This window comes from Mustela nivalis, assembly GCF_964662115.1.
Source record: "Mustela nivalis genome assembly, chromosome: 10".
In the NCBI taxonomy this organism is placed as follows: Eukaryota; Metazoa; Chordata; class Mammalia; order Carnivora; family Mustelidae; genus Mustela; species Mustela nivalis.
This window is the reverse complement of record NC_139029.1, coordinates 79673340-79678898: the sequence shown is the minus strand read 5'-3', so window position 1 is coordinate 79678898 and position 5559 is coordinate 79673340.

Sequence of the window (5559 nt, the reverse complement as noted above, 5' to 3'; positions counted from 1 at the left end):
AGGAATGATATGAGTCTTACTATTGAACATTTATTTAGCACTGGTAATAGACTAAGCTCTGCACTGAATATCACAGAATAGGAATAACCCCTTCCCAGTGGGCATAGTATAAAAATAAGGTAAACAAAACCCCAATATTAAGAGATAATCAGCCATGACATGAGGCAAAGGTCGAACACTCCACAAGCACCCCGCTCTTTCAGAAGGCATTTTAATACACAGAAAGGGATGTAAGAGTGCCCACACCTCGGTGCCATCACCTGGAATGCTGGTAACCAACCGCCCCTTAAGCTCAGTTAAAAAGCACAGCTGAAATGAACACAAAGAGAAACCCATGGCTTTGTGAGTGTTCCTGTGCCTTCTACGAAGCTTTATCTCAGCACTATGATGATTTAAAAGCAGTTGTGATTTTCCTAACATTGCTACAGTTTCGACCACCCAGCTATTTTGCTCCTTTGTGATTCTGAATGAATTATTGATAAGGAATACTTCAAAGGTGTGCAAAAAAAAAAAAATTCTTTTACACTTAACATTTATAAAACAATGATGTTGATGGAGAGAAAAAGAAAACCCCTGTCAATATTTTTCTGAGACTAAACAATAACAAAGTGCCTTCAGGATTCATTTTAATGAGAAATACTAGGTGGCTCGGTGGAAGTCTCGAGACAGGCAGTGCACACTAGGAAATTAATTATCGCTTGGCAGCCAGGCAAATGTATGCGGCTTATGGTGGCATTGTTGAAAATAAATATTCTTTTAATCAGCGATGCTGGCTTATTTCCTCAAAGGTAACATCAAATTCTAAATGCAAAAGTCACATATATTTAGGAAAGGATTTCAAAACAAAGGGCTGGCTTGGCTTCTCTGATTACTATTTTCAGGTTAGTGTTTGCACAAGGCTTCCTTCACGTAAGGTACAACTGATCCCTTCGTCTTGTCCACGCTCAGAGAACAGGACTATCATTACCGACAGCATTTTATCTAAGCCTGACTCTGATCTGTGCTGGAGGAGACATTGACTTTCATGATGGTTTTATGGATCGATGATTCAGGTGGTTCTCCAGATAGCTCTGTTGGGTTCCTGGGCCATGTTTGCAAGTCAAAGCTGCGTCTCCTCCCCTAGGTGGAATTTCTCAGCTCAAGGATTCACTTCTTAGCTGCCTCCAGCTCCTGCAGTTGGCAGCTGACGGGGCCAGCGCTAGTAATGCCGCTGGAGTCTTCAAAGCGGCAGGTGATAAGAGACGCTGGGATTTTAACAGCATAATGAATTAATTCACAAACTCACTGAGCACAAATGATAACTTTGGTACAATTTCCAGTTACAATTAGGAGGGGATTGCATTGTTTTACAGGATAAAGGTATTAGTCCTGATTCTTGTAATGTAATGTGTAGCATACTGGTATCTTTGAGGAAAAGCCAGGTTCTGGATGTGTGAATTTGCCCGTGACCAGCTCCTGAAATGGATGCAAATTGAAATGAGTGATTTCTGTGATAGGGAAGTGTGCCGTAGCGTAGCCTCTGTACCCAGATCCTTAAGGGAGGCCGGCAGGGCCTCAGAATTTCATTTTGCCTCAACTTTTATCCAAAAGCAGCATAACAAACTCTTCTCCAAATTTATGCCAAACTTTTATTCTATTTTGAATCCATTCAGGCTGTGCATGCAACCTTCATTTTGCACTTGAACCTTGTAACCATTTCAGTGACTGCCTTCAAAATCAACAGATTCAAGACAACTGCTAACTCCTAAGTTCATTATAGAGAAGGAATCATTCATATCTTTCCTATTATATCTGGTATTACCCTCCAAAACCGTTTCTTGTAGAAGAAATACAATTTTAAATCTCAGAGACAATGCCCAAAGGAACAGGCTCCCCCTTTTTCAGGGTTTGATTGGCATCATCAACAGTATTTTCAAAAAGGAAATTGTGAGTTTATATGTTAATAAATGGGTATGTATGCTAATGTCTTAGAATTATTTTCTATCATTTTTTTCTCTTTCAGATTGTTGAGCTACTTAAGGTAATCAATAAAATCTATTGTGGTTACCTGTAGAACGCTTGGAGAAAATACTAGGTATACAGGGTAATTAAAAAGTATCACTTGGTGATAATAGAGGTGATAGATATAATGATAAAATACTCCTTTCAGATGACTGACTTACACTGAAATGATATATTCATTCGATACAATGAATATTCAATGCGATGCAATAAATATTCATTGGACACCTGTGCTAGGCCTTAGGGATATTAAGATGAGAAAGATTCAGTATTGGTTACTTACCATGGTAGACTGTATTGTTGTTCTCAAATATGCACTCCCCTTCCTAGAATAAGTGGATTGCGTGTGTCCCTTGCAGTGTGTCCTGAGGGAGGAGTGTATACTCCCCTTACCCTTGGGTGTGTGACTGACTTTAGCCAATGGCACATGAATGGGCAGGAAGCATGCTATATCTGAGCAGAACATTGAGGAAGTACCTGGTTTCCATAAGCACTCTTGTTGTTTTCCCTCTGCTGGGAGGAAGGCATGTCTCAACGAAAAGCCCCTTCCGACTCGAAACATAACCCCAACCCTAAACTGAGTCCTGGAATGAGACAACTGAACAGAGCCCCAGCAGATGACCAGCAGCAGCCAGCATGTCCCAACTCGTTTGTTTTTGTAAGTCGCTGAGATTTTGGAAGTTGTTTATTCACCACGGTGAAGCCAGCTAAAACACTTTGTGAGGAGTTCCACTACAGTATGTTAGTCTAAGACATTAAACGTTCTGACAGTCTGCTTAGAAATTTCTGACCCAAAAAAGACACCAGTTTTAATCCAAGAATCCTACAAATTAAAGTTATGTAATAGTCTTGGGACAGACTGTGAGCAGATTACAACAGGGCTATTCTGGCCAAATTTGGATACTGGTAAATTTTCAGGAATTGATCATGAATCTGTCTTCATTGAATGTAGGTCACTAAAAGAAAGAACTCTGCCATAATTCAGTGGTCTCAGATGTACTGACCTGGTCCAAGTCAACTGGTAGCTCAAAGTCAAAGCTTCCATATTTTGTTTATCCAGTAGAGTGAGAATGAAGGCTTTCTTCAAGTCAGTTCACATGGTAGGGCTGTCCATGCCTAATAAGTTATTGCCTGTTACTATATATTAGATTTCAACAAATATTTGTCACTGTCTTAGAGTCCTGGTTAATGTGGGTAGAGAGGATTCTTTTATAAAGTATGGGAATGTGTGTGTGTTAAAATGTGTGTGTGTGTGTGTGTGTGTGTGTGTGTGTGTAAGAGAGAGGGAGGGACAGAGGGAAGGAGGGAACTGAAGGGTTTAATGCAATTCACGCTATATTGTATTTTTTTAAGATTTCTACTATGCACTTACACATACCGAAAACCAAATGGAAAACTCTATCATATTAAGGACAATAAAGCTAAAAAACCAATGTCGGGGAGCCTGGGTGGCTCAGTTGGTTAAGGGTCCAACTCTGGATTTTGGCTCAAATCATGATCTCAAGGTTGTGAGCCCACGTCAGGCTCTGTGCTGGGCGTGGAACCTGCTTAAGTTTCTCTCGCTCCCTCTCCTTCTGACCCTCCTCCACCAAAAAATAAAATAAAATAAAAATTGAAAAAAATTAAAAACCAAGATCATTTAACACATTTAGTTTTGTTAATTCTTTCCAGGATATATTTTCCTATACATCCCTTGCCAGTTGTCTTTCCTTAGACTTTGGGACTAAGACACATGATGTGGTAGGCATTACTAATGCTCCCCAATGTTTGGTTCCCCTCTCCTCCTTTAGTACATGGCCCATTCCATTCCCTTTACTCCCCTGGCAGGGGATAGGTCATGTGACTAGTCCTAGTCCTAGCCACTGGATCTGAGTGGAGGTCCTGTATGTCACTCCTAGGCTGAAACCAGCCTCCCCCAGCTTTCTCTTCTCTTGCCACAGATACTCTAGAAGACACCTGCTCAGAGGATAGTGCCATCTCATGGCATCTGAGTGGATCCTTGACTTGCAGCTTGGATGTGCAAGGGAGTGTTGGTGATCAAGAAATAAGTTTACATATATTATTTGTTACTAATAAATAATCTAGGCCAACATATAGTGTGTGAACACTTTTCATGTTTTGCCTAGGAACTAGCATTTTTTAATTTTCCAAAGTCAGTCCTTCTTTCTTTCTTTTCTACCTTGCTTCCTTTTCCCCTTTTTCCTTCTTCTTTTCATTCCAAAAGTATTTATGGAACATAAACCATATGCCAGGATTTTTTACCAGAATTATAGTGAAAAACAGTAGAGACATAGATCCTGCCTCGTGGATTTATAGGGTGGTGAGGATAACGCTATTTTTTAAAAATTCCTTTTTTCCTATACCAGGCACTCTACCAAACTATCTCATTTAATCCTCATAACAACACTAAAAGCTTGGTCTTATTGTTATCCCTAACTTATTAATAAAGAAAATGACAGTGAGCAAAATAAGTGACAAGGACCAAATCATACCTAGGAAAGGGCAGGGCTGGCTTCAACCTTGAGCTGTTTGTTGCTGAAGTCCTGGTGTTTAAACACTGCACTACTGCAGGGGGCAACTTTGCTTCTCTGGACAGTTTGAAGCACGCTTACTATTATTATTAATGCATAGGTCTGTCAGAGGTAGACATATCTCCCCTCTCTAGGCAAGAGTCTGGGCTTTGATGTTTTGATCATAATGAAAAAGGTTTCAGAGACTGAGATGAGTCCGTTTTTTTCCGCCCCGACTTGCTGTCTGAAACAATGCCAGGCCAGATTCCGATATTGCCCTCAGGGCTCTCATCCCTCCGTGAGAGGTGGCATCTGTATGGAGGGCTTCGGGACCTATGCTCGTAGCATGTCTGTGCAAGTGAGAGGACACCAGGGTGCTCCTCTGCCACTCCGCCGTATCTGCGCATGTGCGGGGACACGGGGATGTCGGGGGTGCGCTGGGGCAGTCACCCTTGAGGGTAACCTTGCAGTACTTCCAACAGAGGAAGGGGTGGTAAAAATACCCTTTCTTTAGAAAGATCTGTGGATCTATCGGAACATCCAGTCACAACTTTAAAAAAAGTATTCTTTGGAATAAAAATGAGAGCTTTTTATTGTTTTGTTTCCCCAAAGGAGCTAGCAGGGTTTTTGAAACAAATCAGGTTTAAAGAAGGATTTTTGATGTCATGGCTCCTGCCTTACTGCTGACAGCTTATCTTTTTGGAAGAAGCACTAGAAACATTTGCCTTCTTGCTTACGAACACTTAATAATAATAACCGTGTGTTAGTATCATTTGCTTATCCTGAGCTGCAGCGTCTCAGCTTCTCAAGCCACTTCCTGGAGCCCACAGTGCCGGAGCCGCTGAGAAGAGCCCCTTTCTCCAAGTGTGGACCATTGGTCACGTGCCTCAGAAATGCCTGGGGTTGTTATTAAAGAGGCTGGTTCCAAGTCTCTTGCCAGACCCACCGAATCAGAAGCTCTGGGGCTGGGACGTAGCCCTGAGCACTTGAACAAGCTCTCAGGAACTTCTCGTTCACACACCAACTTTGAGAACAGGGGGTGGGGGCA